General features: G+C 42.2%; 1 long non-coding RNA gene across 1 annotated transcript; it reads right to left on the bottom strand.

The window, feature by feature from the left end:
* Positions 1–6795: 6795 nt before the first annotated feature.
* Positions 6796–19088, bottom strand: LOC121667356. The gene is made up of 4 exons (XR_006017038.1): positions 18786–19088; positions 18404–18520; positions 10183–12596; positions 6796–6829 (listed from the first exon to the last, which is right to left on the bottom strand). It is a non-coding gene; the product is annotated as an uncharacterized LOC121667356 (long non-coding RNA).
* Between the last annotated feature and the right edge of the window lie 246 nt (positions 19089–19334).

Raw genomic sequence — 19334 nt, 5'->3', positions numbered from 1 at the left:
GATTGGCATCCTCTGCAGACTTGCTATTTAAATTAGCAGCAGTTTTTTGAGGGTTCACTGGAAAGGTTTAATTCGCTGGGCCTATGAATACACAATTTTCCAAAGGCTTAAAATTCCTTAATTTATGCTTATCAAGGCTTTAGATTAAGGAAGGTTGGTAATTGTATTTGCTGGAGTTCCTGTTAATGCTTCCACCTGAAGCAAGTGGTGTAGAGGAAATGCCATGTGGATGAAATCCACTTTGTCCCTATTATTGGAGCCTTTGGCTGGTTATTATGTAAACAGCTTAATAAATACACGTGATAGAAATGGTCTGGCTGAGTCTCTTGGCCAGGCAGGAGCAGGACTGTGCTGGTTTGGAGAGTTATCACAGCTGTTGCTAGGCAAACTGGCAAAATGCTGATGTTTCCCCTCCAGCAGCCAGCCGCACCAAATCCCAGCAACATGCATTTACCTGGCCTCTGAAAAAAACATGCAGGAGACCTCAAATACCTGCTGGAATTCCTGCTGGGATGTCTGGGTGCAGAATACACAGCTGAATACGTGTATTTGATGTCAAGTTTGCTAGCCCAAGATTTGGAAATGTTGGCCTGTTGGAGCAAGTCCAGATGAAGCCACTGAGCTAATCCTCCTCTGCTCTGGAGCCAGGCTGGGAGAGCTGGGGGTGTTCACCTGGGGGTGTTCACCTGGAGGTGTTCACCTGGAGAAGGGAAGGCTGCAGGGAGACCTCGGGGCCCCTTTCAGGGCCTAAAGGGGCTCCGGGAGAGCTGGAGAGGGACTTGAGATATGGGGAATTATAAGATAGAATTGGGTTGTGAGCTGTAAAACCTGCCTGCAGAGGCACATGGCAGCACGAAGGAGCACATGGTGGCACAGAGAGGCTTGTCTCCACCGGGCCCTGGGGGGAGGAGGTGTCATAGGGCAGACCCCTACGAAGTGTGTTGCTGATGTGGCAACACAGGATAGGTCACACCATGTAAGGAAATGCTGTGCCTTAGAAAAGTGTATAAAACCAACTCACTCCTTTGAATAAACGATTCGGATTCCCTGCCGGTCCGTGTCGGTGATTCAATCTCTGACATTGGGGCAAGGAAGGGACTGACTGGACACAGGGAATGGCTTCCCACTGCCAGAGGGCAGGGATGGATGGGATATTGGGAAGGATTCCTTTGCTGTGAGGGTACCCAGAGAAGCTGTGGCTGCCCCTGGATCCCTGGAAGTGTCCAAGGCCAGGCTGAATGGGGCTTGGAGCAGCCTGGGCTAGTGGAAGGTGTCCCTGCCCATGGCAGGGGGTGGCACTGGATGGGCTTTGAGGTCCCTTCCAACTTAAACCATTTCATGATTCTGTCTTTCCAAGGAAAAGCTCGCCCCAGAAGGAACTGCTCCTCCCTACCCTTGGCCACAGAAACCTGAGATACCAAACCACGAGGGTTTTTTTCCCCAGATACTGTGAGAGATTTTTTGAAGCCCACTGAGGTCTGTAAGAGAAATAATTTTAAGAAGTGAGGAGAGTTCAAATAGCTCTTTTATCAACACTCTAATTAAGCCTCTACCCTTACTATCTTGTAGAAGAGCCTCTGTCCATAGCACCTTATAATTGAGGTGGCTGCACTTGGGAAATGATTGTTCTGGATATTAGCTGGCAACTAGGAGGAAATTGAGGAGTAGAAAACATGATTGGGACAAAAAAATCTGTGTCTAAAAATGCTTTGAGATTTTAAAATATTCATTTGGACTGGTGTCTGGATAGTTGTTTCGGTTTTTTTTTTTTTTTTTTTTTTATCTTTAAAAACTAATCCCATAAAAAAAAAAAAAAGAAAAAGAAAAAGCGACAATTAAAGTAAATGTATAAAATAACACCTTGTTGATTGTCCAAGAGAAGGGAAAGCTTTATATGTGCCTGGCTGGGTACAGGGCAGCTGAGAATTTCCTGGCTGGAGAAGTGTCCCGTATCTCAGACTGCACCTGAGGATTTCTATCCCTGCACAGTGCTGCCCCTACTCATGCAGAAATAAATCTCCCTTCCTTTTCTTCCCAGACAGCCTCTCCTCAGCAGTATATTCTTTACTCTTGTAGGGAATCTGAGGGATTTACCTGGATGTTTCAGCCTTTTGGGATTTGGAGATTGCTTGGAAAACTGAAGACACACATTTGGTCTGGTCTGTCTGCAGGATGTCTTCAGTCTGTGCAAAACCATGAGATTAAACACACACAACCCCGAAGGACACATTGCCTAAACAAGAATAATCTTCCAGTGTGGTTTTTGGAGTCCTACAATCCCCATGAGGAGTTTACTCCCCACTCCTAATCTGGGAGCAAGGACTGAGCCAAGACAAGATTTGGCTGGGGAAGTAGTGAAGAAACATGATCCACACAACATGTGAAAGGATGATTTTTTTTTGGTGGGGTTTTGCTCATATTTGCAGTGGCAGAGGTTACTGCAAATGGCAAGAGTCCAGGGCATGTGGCTTTTACACAGATGGAATATTGAGGGTCTACGTGAGGCAAATGACTTTTAAAGAATGAATAACTAATAAGTTTAAGAAAACAACTCCATTTTGAAGGTGATGCAGAGAATGGTGTCAGCTTTCCTCTATAATAATGCAGCATTTTGTTAAAGAGCCCTTGTAATGTGTTTAAAATGCTTCTCGTGTTGGGCAACAAAGTATTGAACTGGAAAATCTATAAGTGTCCAACCCAGTCATGCTTGGGTATGATCTATTGATATTGTCTCAAATCTTCAGCCTATTTACATCATTTGTAAATATAAAATATTTCTTTTTGAAAATTGAGTGCCTGTTGGTGTGCATAGCCTTCATCTCATGAACTACAGTAAAATTGGGTCTCGGTTCATCTATTTCAGATATTCCTGTCTAGACAAATGAACTCTCTGCCTAAATTTATCACTCAGGGGTAATGAACCATGGAAGTTTTCGTTATAGTGGCAATGAATGCAAGCTCAGTAAAAATAAAAAACAAAACCAAAACTGGAAACAGCTGAACTTCCAGATGCACTTATAGAGCAAAATACTTATGAGGAGATAGCAGAAAGTTTGTACAGGAGTTTCTGACACAACATGTTCTGGGATAGAAGTAGTTTATTATGGAATGTCAGGGGGCTCCTGCCTCCTGCTTGTTTTGCAGATGGCTGAGGAAAAGCACACAGATAAATGAGGAAGTCAATTGATCAAGGGTTCTTTGTCTTGTGGAAAACACTGGTGCCTTCTGGACTCTAAAACGGCAGGATTTTCACGGGAAAAAGGGACCCTTCACAAAATGTCATAAGTGAGGCCAGGTTTTCTTCTTCTTTAATTGATTCATCTTGGTCTCAAGGAGTCTTCATCCAGTATTTCACCAAGCAGAGCCTCCTAAGCAAATGGATTTGCTGACTAAAAATGCAGCTTTAAAAGTGTGAGTCACCTATATTTAGAGTATAAAATAGTGGCAGTGAAAACATCAGCTTTAAAATTCCTTCTGACTTCAGATGAGGCTGAAGTCACAGCCTCACCAGCTTGAGGGGACCTACTTGGGCAACCTAACAATGAAAATGGTGCACAGAAAAGATGCAAATATAGATATTAATGTTCAGGTTGGTGCAAATGTTGACAACATATGGAATCTTTCTGTGATTTCTGAGGCTCGCCTCAGAAAATCATTCCTTCCTTGACAATGATTAGCCACTACTTGCTGTTGTAGTACAGATTTCACCCCTCCCAAGAGAAAGAACTCAGGTGTAATGATTTGGGATTTCTGTAACTTCAGTGTGCTCTGAAAGCTCTCTTCAAGTCCACAGTTCAAATCCCTCCCCAGTGATGTCCAGTGGCTTTCCCACACTGCTTCTACAAGGAAAATTCCTGCCCATTCCTTGTCTCTTTAATCTTTGTTACAAGAGCTTTTCCCAGCCTTGTGTTGATGCCTCACCACTCTAATTTAGCATGACTTTGCGCCATTTCCCAAATAAAACAGTGGTAGGGTGTTACAGCGGGGACACTGCAACACGTGTATCAGACAACGAGGCCCGTGGAAAAGAAATACATATGGACGGATTCTTGATAGATGTTTCAGAGAGATGTTTTTTTCTCCAGCTGCATGGACGGGGCTCTGCTGAGGAACTGCTCAGTCACGGGACCAAGGCTCCTTTGCCCGCGCAGGGAACACAAACCAACCAACGGGAACGAGGCTGAGCAGGGGCAGGGAAACCCCGTGTCTGTGCCCTCAGGGCCCCTCTCCCAGGGCTCCATGGCAGGGGGAAGGGACCCCTACATTTCACCCGTTTATTTTTAACAAAAAGAGATTTAAAACTTAACATTGAAAACAACTGGATGAACATAGCAAGAACAGTTTTAAAACAAAACAAGCCACCCTCCTGAGTCTTTAAATGTCCAAACAGATTCTCTGGAACATCTTAGGGCTGACAGAAGGGAGACAGGACTCTGAGCATGGTTTGTGGGGAAACTGAGGCAGGAGAGGGTTTCTTCCATTTGTACCTGTTGGAACTCCAAACAACAATAGTTAATTTCTTCCCTCCCCCTTTTCATCCCCCCATCATCATTGGAGAGGGATTTTTGGGGAAACAATTGGCAAAGGCATGGTTTTGTGAGGGAAACCATGGGTGAAAGAACGGATTAGGGATAAACTGGGGATGGGGTAAACTTAGGAAAGGGTTCATATAAGGTATAGGGCAAAAGGGAAAGGTCGGATTAGGAAAGGGAGACTGTAGGGGGGGGCTTATAATGTGGATATTGTCTAACATGACTACGATTTTTAGCATATATACTGCCTTTTACAGGAACACCATCAGGCCCAGTGACCTGCGATGCTTGTAACCCTTTTCTACCTTGCAGAATTTTGAACTCTACTACTTTTCCATCTCCTAAGCTTGGGATGTATTTTTCAGGGTTATTCTTTTTCATAGCAGTTCTATGAACGAATATGTCTTGCTGGTTGTCACATCTCGTTATAAAGCCATAATTTTGTTTAACATTATACCACTTTACTATTCCTAAAACCTTAGCTACGATGATTTTTTTCTTTTTTCCGAGTGGCTGCCGTTTTCTGTCTCGCTGAGTTTTTGCTTTCTCTTTCGCTTTCACTCACTCCCGCGTTGGAGCTGCCAGGGCTGATGGGGCAGTCGGGGCTGCTCCTGCCTGCGCGCTCTTCCAGGGGTCGCATTCGGGGCCACATGGGCCAGGTCGGGCCGCGCCACTCAGCTCCCCCCGCACCACTGCCGCCTCCTCTGGTCGCAGCTTCGCTGCCGCTGCCTGGGGCCGTGCCCACGTCTCAGCTGGGCCCCCGAGTGACAATGCCCCTGCGCCCTGCTCCAGCACACGTTTCGGCTGGGTGCGGCTCCGCTCCACCGCCAGCCGCTGCCCATGCGCTGCTCCTCTCACGGGGCTCGCTGAAGGGAATGAAGCCAAAGTGCCTCAGGAGTCCCAGAGGCTGATTCTTCAGGGACCTGATTGGATTTAATTAATTTGTACAATTCACAATGCTTTGAGATCATCTCATGTAGGAGCTTGGCTGTGTTGTTCCGTGTGAATGCTAAACACGAGACAATGGAAAAAGTCTGGAATTCTCTCTTAACAGCTATTAACAGGCAGAGGAAGGAAAGGGACAATTAATTTGCATTTTCTCTACTTAGGGCTTGGTTGTTCTCTCTTGTCTCCCAGGAAGGGCAATTTTCTAATCAGCTCCCTACAGCTGCCTTGACATTTTTATTTTTATATTTAGAAATAAAAGGTGAAGCCCTCCGACCAGCAGTTGGTTTAACACCATGGAGGACAAGGTGAATACCTTCCTAAATTAGCTCAGCACAAAGGAAGCTGCTGTTCAGCAGTTATTTCCCACTGGCAGATATTAGTATTTCTGAGGGAAATATGTACAGCATGAAGAAGGAGTATGTGTGTGGATTAAAAGCATTTAATCCACCCAAATTAAAAAAATAAGACTCAAACTTATGGAAAAGACAAGTTGTAAAAAAAAAAAAAAAAAAAAATTTAAATAAATGAACAAACAAAATGCAGTGTAAATTAAGACCTTGGAAATTTATTTTTGTCTGGGAGGAAAGCAAGCTTAGTCACACAGTAATTATTATTCTTGTTGCATCCACCAGAGAAGTCTCCATTAAAATCAAAATTCAAGTTCTCATCAGTGGAAGAACACTGAATATGACACTTCTCAAAGGAGTTACAGTGGCTCTAAAAAACGAAGGAAGTGATGTGCTGGAGAAGTGGATATAAAAGTGAGAGTTTTCCAAGATTTAAAAAGTGAAAAAATTAAGGAAAATTATAATGATTTCCTATGGGGACTGCAGAATATACAACGCTGTATCCATGCTGTTCTGGAGATATTAAAGTAAATATAGTACATCTGCTCCAGAGCATCGGGATAATCTGTCACAGTGGGAAGTTCCAGGATGATTATGTACATTTAGCTCTTCTTCTGCATATTCCAATTCCTTCCCTTCATTATCTTGCACACCAGAAGAGCTACCATTAGGAAATGAGCAAAATCAATACTTTACTCAATCCATCCATCCTGGTGGTACAATAAAGAATCCTAGAAATGTAGAGTAATATCCGAGGATCACTGAGGTTGGGAAAGCCCTCCCAGCCCATGGAGTCCAAGCTGTGCCCAGTGCCCACCTTGTCACCAGCCCAGAGCACTGAGTGCCACCTCCAGGCCTTCCTTGGACACCTCCAGGGATGGGGATTCCAACAACTCCCTGGGCAGCCCCTTCCAATGTTTGACAAACCTTTCCATGAAGAAATTCCTCCTGGTGTCCAACCTGAGCCTCCCCTGGTGTAACTTGAGGCCGTTTCCTCTTGTCCTGTTGAGAGAAATGGGAAGAATTCTCATTTGACTGTTTGCCATGGCCTGTTGCAAGATGACTGAATATTTGGGGCCTGTAAGATCTGCATTTGTTCCCAAATAATTCAGCTACATTTGAGTTCATCCAAGTGCTAACAATTCAGTCTGAGGGAGGAAATTCCTTCTACCAGTGTAGGAATCACTCACCGGCAGTGCATGAGGGAAGAGTTACAGTGGGCATGCTTAGCAAATATAAAATAAAAGGCAAATGATCACCAGGGTTTATGGAAATCTGCTGTGGTTCTGTGCTGTCATATTGTTTATAATGCTTCCATCTGACACAGATTCCTATTGTCCATGTGGGAATCGTTAGAAAGAATTGCTGCTCCTCTATTTGGTTCAGTGGAGTTATGTATTGCCTGGTGCATGTAAGGAATCAGCTCATGGAGGAAAAGGAGAAGAGAGGGAGAGAGAAACACTTCCCAAGAAACAAGCTCCTATCCTTTTTTGGTGCTGTGCACTAAGTGAACTAAAAGAAGAAAAGGAAAAGGGGGGAAAAAAAAGCCCGTAAAAATTTTCCTCACTTACATGGCACACTAAAATCAAGGATTTCGAAACTTCCATTATCACAGGCAGAAGCTTATTATTAATGTGTTTTTCTTTTTCAGACCTTCTTCCCTGAAATAGAATTCCAAGCCCATGCTGCGACTGTGCAATATTGTTCACTGCAAGCAACTATTTTGTTCTGCCTCAGAGGCAATACATTTTTACATTTAATTTTGCTGCGGGTATATACAACACTTGTTTATGTCCTTAAAATGTCTTTTAAAGAGATTGATTTCAATGCTTCTCTGGCAAATCCAGCTATGAAGGTTTAATTCTCTCCCTCACTCAGCGAGGCAGCACTGATATTTCATTTTGGTGGCTCATATGTCTATGAGGTAACACTGGACATATGTAATCATATACATGGAGATGGATGCACGGATTGTTTCATGTTCTCAGTGGAGCTTTAATTACAGAATTTTACTCCAAGTTTTATTACCAGCCTCGCGTCTCTGTTTAGCCTCCAGTGCTGCTACCGAATTTTCCATCTACAGTAAATTAGGTTCATGTAAATAAATGCTGTTTTTCTGAGAAAAACACCAGTAAATGGCACATGAAAGATTTTTATTTGGCCTGGTGCTGCTCCTTTGGGAATGAGAATAACCTGAAATTTAACATGGATGTGTGGGCGTGATTGTTGTCTGTCTGTGCTCCTCTGTTCCCATTTAATATGGATGGGATGGAAGCAGGAGCAGGGTTTATTCCAATGCTCACTATGAACAAGCCTGCAGGAGTTCATCAGCATGAATGTTGTTTATTATAACACTTAAAAAAAAAAAAAAAAAAGATTCAGGGGGAAAAATGCCAATGTCATTTGAGTATTTCTCAGTATTCTGCTTGTTTTTCTTTCAAACCTTGGTGAATTGACTTCATATCTTGGCATTTTAGACATGAAGAAATTTTCCTCTCACTTTCTCAGGAAACCATTGTCCTTTCCCAAATCCCAATCACACTTTATTCCAAACACACCGTGACTGAAACCAAGTCATCACCTTCAAGCAGAAAGTTGTGTGTTAATGGCTCTGTTTATTAAGGCACAGGAAAATATTTGCTTTAATCAGCAGTCTAATTAAACCTGATTTCTTTAATCTATGTATAATCTGTGCTGTTGCTTAATAGTCAAGCAAAGAGCATAAAGAAATTGGCATAAAATATTGTCAAGCACTAATGAAAATGTCTGCTGGATATTCCTTGTCTTTTTGTGGTGAATGGATAGGAAAAAGGACTTCCAGAAATTTAATGAGACTTGAAGGTGGGGCATAAAAAATAGAAAGTTTTGTGCTGATTAATGGCAAAAAATGTTCTTCCTTCAGTGGGTTTCCATTTTGGACAGAGACCATCTGCTGGTGAAACTCTCAATAAAGGCAAGTTTTGCTTGGATAGTTCCATTATTGAAGATAAGCCCCTGTAGCTGAAACTGCACATTTTAATTTTCCATTACTAGATTGCATCTCCAGATACTGTCAGATCCAAGCGACTGCCATTTAATAAAAACAAATAAATACAATTCCAAAGAAAATTGAGATAATCATCTTTGCAGCCTTAAACCCACATTTATGCTGATACGGCCATGCACTTGTTTTCTTTGTCTTTTTCTAGGCAGGCACATTTCTCTAATTCTACAGATATTGGGACCTGCAAACTGGAATCACTTTTCTATCAAAACTGTTCCCCATCAGTGGATAAAATATATTTGTCTTAGAGAAGTGCAGCTTTCAGCATATACCAAACCTGGAGCTGAATTGTGCCATTAGAAACTGATTTGAAATGGTTCTCCATGAGTAACTGTTATTTTAGGAGCTGTCAATACAACTTGTTTTCGAATTCAGTTTTTTTACACTCTCTTAAATGCTTGTTAATTCATAAAACTGCTATGAAAGATTGCTGTTCTCCTTGTAGAAGGAACAAATTATTATTAAATATCTGATAATTACATTATGTCCAAATTTTAAATAAAACTTCTATTTTCTTGGAGAAAAATAGGAAAGCAGGAAACATTCTGTATCTATGTAGAATTGCTCTCTGAAACCCGAGTCAAACTTGGCCCTTCATATTTCACCTGTTAAATTTCTGATACATTTTTATGCAATTGGGATGTTTGGCAATTTATTTGAGCACAATAGAATTTACACATTACACGGAGAAAGTGGGGAGTTAAAAGCAGGATAAGGATTGCAGCAGGAATTGCTGAGGGAATGACAGGATCGTTCAGCTGCAGGTGAGATTCATTGTAAGAAAAAGTAAAATAAAACACATTGAGAGAGAGAGTTTAATTTGATTAGTCCTAATGAAGGACTGAAATCTTACTGTTGGTACTCTGGAATGAGATCTTAGGTTATACTGGATAATTCTGAGAAAAGTATCAGCTCAGTGCTCAGTCACTGTCAGAAAAAAGAATTGAAATATTGAGAATAATTTGTAGAAGAGTGAGGATCAAAACATCATTAGGCTACTTAAAAACCCAAGAGGAACCCAGCTCCTTGGGAATGCTGTGCCTGGATTTCTGATCTCTTCTCCAAGATATCCCAGGGAGTTCTCTGAACACAGAGAGGTGTTCACAGAACCACAGGATGGTTTGGGTTGGGAGGGACCTGGAATGGGGTCCCTGAGGAGCTTCAGGAGGGAACAGCAGGAGGGTGAGCCCAAATTCCAGCCTAAGGCCTGGCCCAGGGGCCATCAGTGCATTATAGCCCCATCCATCCAATGCAGCTCAGGATGCACAGTGGAGTTGGGGCTCCAAAACCAGGACTCCCACGGAACAATCACCTTGCCCAGGTCCCTCCCAGGGCTGTCCCAGCAGATCCATCACTCCCGGAGTCCAGGATCCATTGGGACCAGCTCTCCGGGTCATCTCTCACCAGATCTAGGGGACTTCAGAAGAAACTAGAAAATAGCAGCTTTGAAATAAAGCAAAAGAGGTGAATCTTCACACCGGATTTAATGAAGTTTTAGACTGAAAGAGTCTTTCTTTGAAAGAGAAACAGGACAAAGTGACAGAATTAAAACACGGAAAAGCAGAACTGATGCAGGAAGTCCTAAACCTACAATGAGTGGAACACTGCACGTGGAGTAATGAAATTATCAGAGGGAAGAATCACTATCCACTTAATTAGTTCTGACATTCCAACCCATCTACCACTGGTTATTGGCAGAGACGGAGCCGGATCTACCTCTGGGTTTAGTTCAGCTGCACCTTCCAGGCAGAGCCTTGCAGGTCCAGCATGAGGCTGTGTGAGTGGTTTATTTAACTCTGCCTTCATCTGGTCTGTGGGGCTGTTTTGCTTCTCTCAGTCACTGCTCCAGCAGGTTCCTCTTCAGCTGCCTTGCACAGCAGTTGTTTTACTTCCCTGCCTTTCAAGCAATCTTCTTGGAATTCAGGCTCTCTGGAGAGGCCTTCATACAAAGGGGCTTTGATTGTACTGCATATAGATTATCAGCTCTTGCAGCTGACTTTTCTTGTTTGTTTTATCTTCTGATAGCCTTGGAAATGGTGATGCAAATCATGCATGGAATAGTTGAATATGAAAGAAAAATAAATCAGAAGATGTCCATGTCCCACTCTCTACTCATTGCCCTGTTGAAAGCTGGTGGAGGTGCTTCTCAGTCAACAAATTTACAGTGATATAAATTGGTAATAATAATCCCTGATATGCAGGTTTCAATATTTGCTGATAAATATAAAAAATTAAGCAGTTTTTGTCTTTCTGCCACATGAAAAATGTCTTTATATTCACTGACTTTCCATGGTAATGAGGATGATAAAATAGAAAAAAAAAAAATGCCTTTGGGAATAAAGAGCCTGAAGTTTTCCTATAGTCAGGTGTTCTGTTAGATCTGGGAAGGCAATAATATGTGAATACACATAAAATGAGATCTTATCTCACTGTCCCAGGTTCACTGAAGTCCGGTGGAAAACACTTCAGTCTCTGCTTTCATCTTCCTGGATTTCTCCAGACTCAAACTTGGGCTTTGACATTAACATGGGCCAAACCTCATAATCCCGGCTCAGAAAGAGCTGAGTAGGGGATTTGTCCTTTCAGAGATCCATGGAATCTTGCAGTACAGGTCAAATCCCAAGGTCCTTCATTATCTCAGCTCCACTGTTAGCCTGGCCAAGCTCCCCCTGACTTTAGGTAAGAACGGAATTAATATTAATACTTCAAATTTGAATGGGAATGAATGAAACTGAAAAGCCACTGGAATATCATAATTCAGCACAGGACATGTGCATTTGCTGATTGAAGCCTTTTCTCCTGGGATTTGATTTTTTATTGGCACTCAGCCCATAGAACAGCTGATGGACACATTCCTGAAATTTTTCTGTTGATATAGGAGATTAGATTATCAAACTTAAAGTGCTTAAACTGAGATTTTCCCAAGGAGCTTGCAGTGGGTCACATCTTCGTTAATCTTTTGCCTAATAAGAGACTTCATAAACAAAGCAACATCCCAAATATCTGTGGATTGTAATAATTAACAACGAAAGTCCACGTTACACTTTAGATTCACAAGGCTGAGACAATTCCTCCCACAGAAAAGGATCTTGGTGGCATAATATAAACTTCTTATTTAAGACTTCCACAACTGTATCCATTTTCTTCCTGATTTAGTCAGCTTTGAGTGCAACAGGCTTAATTTATGATGTTTAATTGGAGCTCAATGCTTGGAGATAAAAACCACATTGTTTACTTTCTCATTCCACATTGCGCTCAAATTCACAGTGAAGTGAAAAATCTGATGTGAGAAGATTTTAAATACATCTTTGGGATTTTTTTATTCCTTTCAGACAGCTTTGAAGGAGAAAACTTGGAAAAACAAGGTCTTTCTGTAGCATAGGCAACATCATCTTATATAATGATCTAAGTTGCAGTAGCTACACCTTTTTGTAGATGAGAAGTACATATCATGCATAAAAATACACACTTGGGGAGGACTTAAACAGTGCTCTGGCAAATAAACTCAGAATACTACTTTTCAGCTAGGATATATTAAAAGTTATTACCTCCAATTAAATAAGCAAGTAGAAATTATTGTTGTAATTGTCCTTGGAAAGGAGTGCCCTGATGGAGGATATTAAAAAATGTGGAAGCATTGGTATTAAAGTCAAGCTCTCCATGGAGCTGGTGATCCTTGGGGGTCCCTTCCAGCTCAGGATGTTCTGTGATCCACCACGGTTCTCTCTGAAAGGGAGAAATGGCTCTGTTAGGGACCCAAAGATGGCAATTTCACTGAGAATTAAGACTTTCTTTTCAAAAGATAATAGTCTTCCTGAAATTTGAGCTAAGTATTTGTCAAGGCAATTTTAGCCTAAGGTTTGGGGGAGGAAATCTGAAAAGTTGTGCCATTTGGGGACAAATACCACCAGAACAGAAGTGTTGCGTAGGTAAGTGAAGCAAAATATAACCATGGGAACTGCTGATTTTGTTCTCTTCGAGAGCCTTGTTATTTTTTTAAGCCAGGAATCGATGAACTTTTCAAAGGTGTTTTTTTTTTTGGCTTAGGTAGGGAGTTGAGAAGTACATGAGGCCAGATGAAGAGCAGGGAGAACACTGCCAAACAACCCACATGCCCAAGTCGTGTGGACATAAAGCCCGTATCCATCAGCCTGGAAATTCCTGCCTTCCCAAGGCTATTAATGACTTGTGCTAGCGAGAGACGTAGAATCCTATTTACAGCAGTGCTGCACCCTCAGTTCTTCCTTTACAGCACTAATGAGGCGTTTCGGTGCTGCTGAAGGAGAGAGATTTTAATTCCTCACGTTAAGCCCCTGGCTGGGCTCCGGAGCTGCAGATCCAAGCATCTGGTGGATCATTTGCTAGCTGTCAGCAGCAAAGTCTGTCTATTTTCTGGATCAAACCACCAGAACATCCCAGCCCTTTAACTGGGGCTCTGAAAAAAATAAAACTTGGAGGGTCATAAACTTTAATGGACTAACACGGCAAAATAGGGTAAATGATATGCATGTCTGCCCAAAACTGGGACAGGTTCTAATCTTTTCCTTCACTGCCTAAAAGGTTCATTTTCTGCTGCAGATTTAAGGCATTTAGTATAGGAAACCACAGGAGCAGTTGTGAGCCTTGGAAAATCCTGGGTTTACAGCTGTAAAAGTACTGGTAGTGAACTGATCATCTGAACACGCTGTAAAAATCATGGAATCATAGAATTTCGGAATGGTTTGGGTTGGAAGGGAATGTAGAGATCATCCAGTGCCATCCCCTGCCGTGGGCAGGGACACCTTCCACTAGCCCAGGTTGTTCCAAGCTCTGTCCAGCCTGGCCTTGGACACTCCCAGGGATCCAGGGGCAGCCACAGCTTCTCTGGGCACCCTATGCCAGGGCCTTATCACCACCTTCAAAAATATTTGAGTGCTCACAATTCCAAACCTCTTCTGGTGGAGAACTATGGCAAATTAATTCTCCTCTTCACTTTTGCCGTGTTGGATTTGCTCTTACTCCCTTTTCCATCTACCATAGATCCAGCTGGGATGTATCCTCATCAGAAGTGTGGGAAGGAAAGAAGAGCTGTGATGTCTTGAGCAGATTAGACAAACTGAAGAGCTGAAAATTTATTTTGAAAAGTGATTTTGGTCTTGTGAAGACTGAAAGCGAGATTTATTTTTTCCAGTTTCTTTGGAACCTTTCAGTATTTTCTGGGATGGATCCTTTGGAAGCCATGGTTTGTGACATCCAACATGTGCAGGGTTTTCCACCTTCCCTGGGCAGATTCCTCAGGTCTCTGCCCTCAAGCTGAGATCGAGGGCAGAAATCAGCCTCTGTCCTGGCCTGGGGAAAGTCCCCTCTGAAACCCAACAGGTTCTGCCTCAAAATTAAAATGCAAAATTTCGTGTCTTTTTTTTTTTAAAGGGGTGGGAGGGGATGGTGGTGGTGGTTGGGATTTAGTTTATTTGGTTGGGTTTTGTTGGTTTTCTTTAGAAAATTCTGTATAAACTCCAATACGACCTTTCCATAGAATCATGGAATCATTAAGGTTGGAAAAGACCTCCAGGATCATCAAGTCCAACCTTCCACTGAATCCCACCATGTCACTAAACCAAATCATGGAGTTCCACATCCAGTTGTTTTTTGGACACTTCCAGGGATGGGGACTCCACTGCTGCCTGTCTCAGTGCCTGATCAGCCTTTCTGTGAGGAAATTTTTCCCAATAGCATCAAATCCTGTCCCTTAGTAATATCACATCCTGATACCAAACAAAATAATTTCCCCGCGTGAACATTTAACACACATTTTTATGCTTCATTCATACCTGGCTTTTCTTTTGAATTTTAGCCTTTCATTATCTTGAAGCTGAAGGAATGAACTCCCACTTAAAAACATCAGGACACTTTACCTGGGGAAATAAACTGATTTATGCAAAGACATTCTAGTTCTATTAAATAAAATTCTAATGGTTTTATTTACAACTATTTTAGAATAATTAGTATCTGATAGAGTTATTAAGTTTGACAGGAAAGGTAGGAAACTGTTATTGCTTTACAAGTATTTCCTTCTAAATCTTTCAGGCTAAACAGTTACTTTATTGTTAAAATCACTCATGGTTCATAAATTTTTCCTAAAGGGTTGTTATTAGTGGACCAGTATTTTTATTTTATATACCATGTTTTACTAATGACAGCATATATGAGGCCATTGTTCCCTCAGAAAATTCCTGTGTTCAATCATTACGTGCAAAAGCTTTAGATACTCTTCTATTTAATCACTTTTTTTTTAAGATATGTATTCAGTTAAAGTTTCCTCCATAGCTGGAGAAAGGTATTTAACACTTCTCCAAGCAGTTTATCAAATATCCCCCTTGCCAAGTTGCCTATTAATTTAGTCATCACCACTTGTCACCAGGTTTGAATAAATGAGCATTTTCAATAAACCTAAGGCAGCTCTGAAAGCAGATGCTAATTTTGTATTCATGCTCCTCTGAAAATAAGAGTCAAAATACTCAGATGGTAAAACCACCAAAACAAGAAAAAAATGTGTTCAGTTGTTCTCTTTTAAGAAAGACATAATTAATATTATTTAGCTGTCTTTCAGGGCTTTACTGATACTTCATATATAACCTTGCACTCTGAAAGTGCCAAACCCATGTTTAATTCTGACTGCCAACCAAGGCATGCCTTCTGACAATTAAGAGGTAATTAAACAATTGGACAGAAGTTAATAATGAAGAACTAGGCATATATTTTGAAATGACAGAATTGAAAAATTCTAATTTTGGTTTGTTGTTTACAATGGACAATTTTGTCTGTCTGTGCTCCTCCTTCCATGTCCCTTGCACAAGGGAGTCCCCTGTACCTGTCCCATCAGGGTGTGCTCACCATCTCCCATTTTGTGCAGGAAAGTTCTGACTCCTCATCTGTTCTGTTGTCTCATTCCAACTTTGTGCCACAACTGGTCTTTTATCAAAATCACTCCTGTAATTTTTTGGCTTTGAACCAACTCTGCTCACCTTGCACTCCTGGAGCAGCCCACATGTGATAATCCTTCTGATTTTCTGTCTCATTATCATCGGCTGAGGTTATTTTTTTCAGCACGGGTGCATTCACATGACAGATGACTGTGTCAGTCTGATCTGATCCTTCCAGTCTGGAGACTGGGATGTGGCAGAGACAAATGACTCTTCCATTTATTTTTGCTTTGCCTGGGAAGATGGTGGCTGCCTTATCCCTGGAAGTGTCCTAGGCCAGGTTGGATGGGACTTGGAGCAACTTGGGATATTAGAAGGTGTCCCTGCCCATGGCATGGAGTGGAATGAAATTAATTTTAATGTCTCTTCCAACCCAAACCGTTCTGGGATTCCATGCAACCCTTGGCAAAATAAGTTCCCCTGACATGCTTGTGGAGCCTCAGGTTTATCTGTGATTTAATAAATAATGCATGGAAAACACAAATAACAATATATTAATTGTGAGTGTCTCAGCAAAGAGAAATTGAAGAAGACTCAGCATCCAGCCTTAGGTGGGAGGGCACTGCCAGAAAGAAAAGCTCCTTCCATCCATGCTGAGTGATGAATAATTGTAGACAATCCGTTGGAACTTATTCCCAGGAAGCTCGTCCTGCCAGTCTGGGCTAAATGTGCTGAAAGGAGGAACTAATTAGTGAGTAAGTTGCTTCCACCAAGTTGAGTGGGCATCAATCACATTCTGCAACTGGGGCAACCCAGCACTGGGCAGCCCCACAGGGCTGCTGTTGTTTGGGAATGGGATCCCAACGAGCCCGGCCCAGCTGCTGTTGTTTGGGAACGTGCTCCCGAGGTGCCCAAGGAGCTGCCAGCCAGCACCAGGTAGAGGCAGAGTGTCATTTGTCTTGTAGGACATGAGAGGATTCTGTTTAGTCCCTTTGTTGGGTGTTTTGGTGTTTGTTTGTTTTTTATGCAGGAAGACAAGCTGGAGTTCTGTGATCAATATGGAATCTGTTGCACTTCCAAATCTCCCTGCGTACAAATATAGATTGGGATCGAAGTGCCTTTGTGTTAAATGAGCCATATCATCCAACAGAGAGTTTGTGTCGGGTTTTTTCTCTTTAATGGCTTTGTGCCAGCTGTGCAGGGCTGGTGGGATTCGATCTGTCAGGGAATCTGCTGGCTAAAACTTAATCCATCAGCAGTTTTGAACAAATCAGAATCATAAAACCACTGAGGTTGGAAAAGACCTCCAAGATCATCCCTGGAATTGTTCAAGGCCTGGTTGGGTGGGGCTTGGAGCATCTTGGGATAGAGGAAGGTGTCCCTGCCCATGGAAGAGGGTGGAATGAGGTGACCTCTAAGATCCCTTCCAACCCAACCCATCTTGTGATATTAAAGCTGCCCTGCTTTGTTTTCTAGCCTCAAAAGAAGATATGAGCAGGTTACAGAGAGCCATAATGAGCCATGAAGTGGGATCAGACTGGAGAAATGTGTCTCATCAAGCACAGCAAAGTCTGTGTGTGGGCAGGCAGGGGTTTTGGAGGGAGCACTTATTTCTCTGCTGCTGAAAGGTTTCTTGCTCTCCATTGTCATGCAAATTCCAGCTTGAGATGGTGAAATGTTGGAATTGGCACTGGAATACATTTTGTGCACAGCCTCTCCTTTATTTCCCGACCCCTGTCAGTGCCTGCTCTCTCCACCTCTGCTTTGTAGTCACAAAAGAATGAAATCCTGTCAGTGGCTCCTCCAGGCAGCAGGGCCAGCATTTACTACTGAATAAAACATCTGCATTTTCTTTCCAATTAGCCATTTTGGCTTGTATTTCATGCAGTCCTACTCGTGCATACAGGGCTTAAGGGCAAACCTTTTTTACCAACCCATAATAAACTGTTCACCTAAAGTAAAAAAAACCTCACACCTTTTCTTTTCGGGAGACCCTTGGTTTCACATGAAGGGTGGACCAAAGTGAGCTCCTGGGGAGTTTGCTCACGATGTGAGACTAATTCTGAACATTCAGCCCCCTTTTTTCACACCAAAGTGCTTCCACGGGTTTCAGGCTATTTCCTTTTAAGCTTTTAAGTAGATAGTTTATCACGGAGTGACACAAGACTGCTTCCTTCTTTAGAGCCTTTTAAAGATATTCTGTGGCTTTGTTTTATTCAACTTAGGCAAAAGCATAAAGCTTTAAAGGCATTTTTTAACTGTTACATTATAGATGTTCTTCTTTGTAGCAAAAGAAAAAAGCCCAAAACTTAGGGATTTCTAAAGATTTATAAGGTCTTTTGTTTTTCTGTTTTTCCTCCCTCTTTCAAGCTTCTAAACAAACATCAAAGCCTTAAATGGAGACGCAGCATCCAAGTGCTTTTTTCTGATACTGGGTGGGAAGGTGCACAAAAGGAAAAAAAAAAAAATGAATTTCCAGCTATGGAACAGAAAAGGCATGGACCAGACATTGGTGATATGGACAGCTCCTGCCTGCAGCACCACTGTGGTCCTCTCCAGACACAGGAAACAGCTCTTGGCACAGTCTTTTTGTCTCTTCAGCCCTTCTGCTGAGACTGCAGATGGAATTACCTGGGCAGTTGGTGGGGATGTCCCCACTCAGGTGCAAATTACTTCATTCCAGTGTGGCCAGGAAATTCAACCAGATAATACAATTGCTATGCAGCCAGGCAGGCTTCAGATTATAGCCTGCCAATAGAAAAAGTTTGGAGTCAGAGGACACAAAAGGTTATTGACATATGAGCTTCAAATTTTTATGAAGCTCAGTGTGCTTAATTTGACCCAGCTGGAGTCTCTGGGAACATTTTAGGGACACACATGATGGGAAAGGTTGCAAAACTGCTGCCCGGTCTCCATGAAAGATAATTGTCTGCACTGGAGGTGACTCATAACTGCCTTTTTCTCCTTTAAAATAAGAAACCTTTCATAAAATATAAGCAATTTCCTCACTCACCTGTCTTCCACACTTGACAGATGAATTGCTGTGAAAAGTCTTTCGAAGAAGCATCTGATCAAGGTTCCCCCTCCACCTTCCATTTGAAAAACTGCTATGTGTGCAAAAATTCCCAGGAAAGGGAACAAACAAAAAAATCAGGAGTGACTCTGAAGTTCAAAAATCCATGTAAGAACATCCTCAATTCCCTTTTTTTGTAATGGAAAGACACAGGCTTTTAGGTGGGAGAATTTTTAGTCTGTAAATCAACATTTGCTTCAGCTTTTATAGATCTTTACCATGGCAGGAGAGTGTTGGTGGATGACTGCATGTGACTGCACTTCCAGGAGGACTCTCTCCTTAAAACACTGAGCTTATCTCTACAGAAATTTCCTCTTGTGAACTCTGCCTAAATGGGGTAAACACAGCTCAGACAATTCCCTGTTTGCCAAGGGATGGAGATGGGGATCACTTTGGGGTGGAATGATGCTGAGACCAGCCTGACTCATCCATCCCAAAGTTAAACACTCTGAGGAGAAATGTTCCTGAGATCCTGACAGAGGAACCAAC

Source organism: Corvus kubaryi, unplaced genomic scaffold (genome assembly GCF_017639235.1).
Source record: "Corvus kubaryi isolate FWS band 111438036 unplaced genomic scaffold, C.kubaryi_AGA036_p1.0 37361, whole genome shotgun sequence".
Lineage (NCBI taxonomy): Eukaryota > Metazoa > Chordata > Aves > Passeriformes > Corvidae > Corvus > Corvus kubaryi.
Note: the sequence above shows the minus strand (reverse complement) of the source record. Positions and strands in the feature narration are given on the sequence as shown.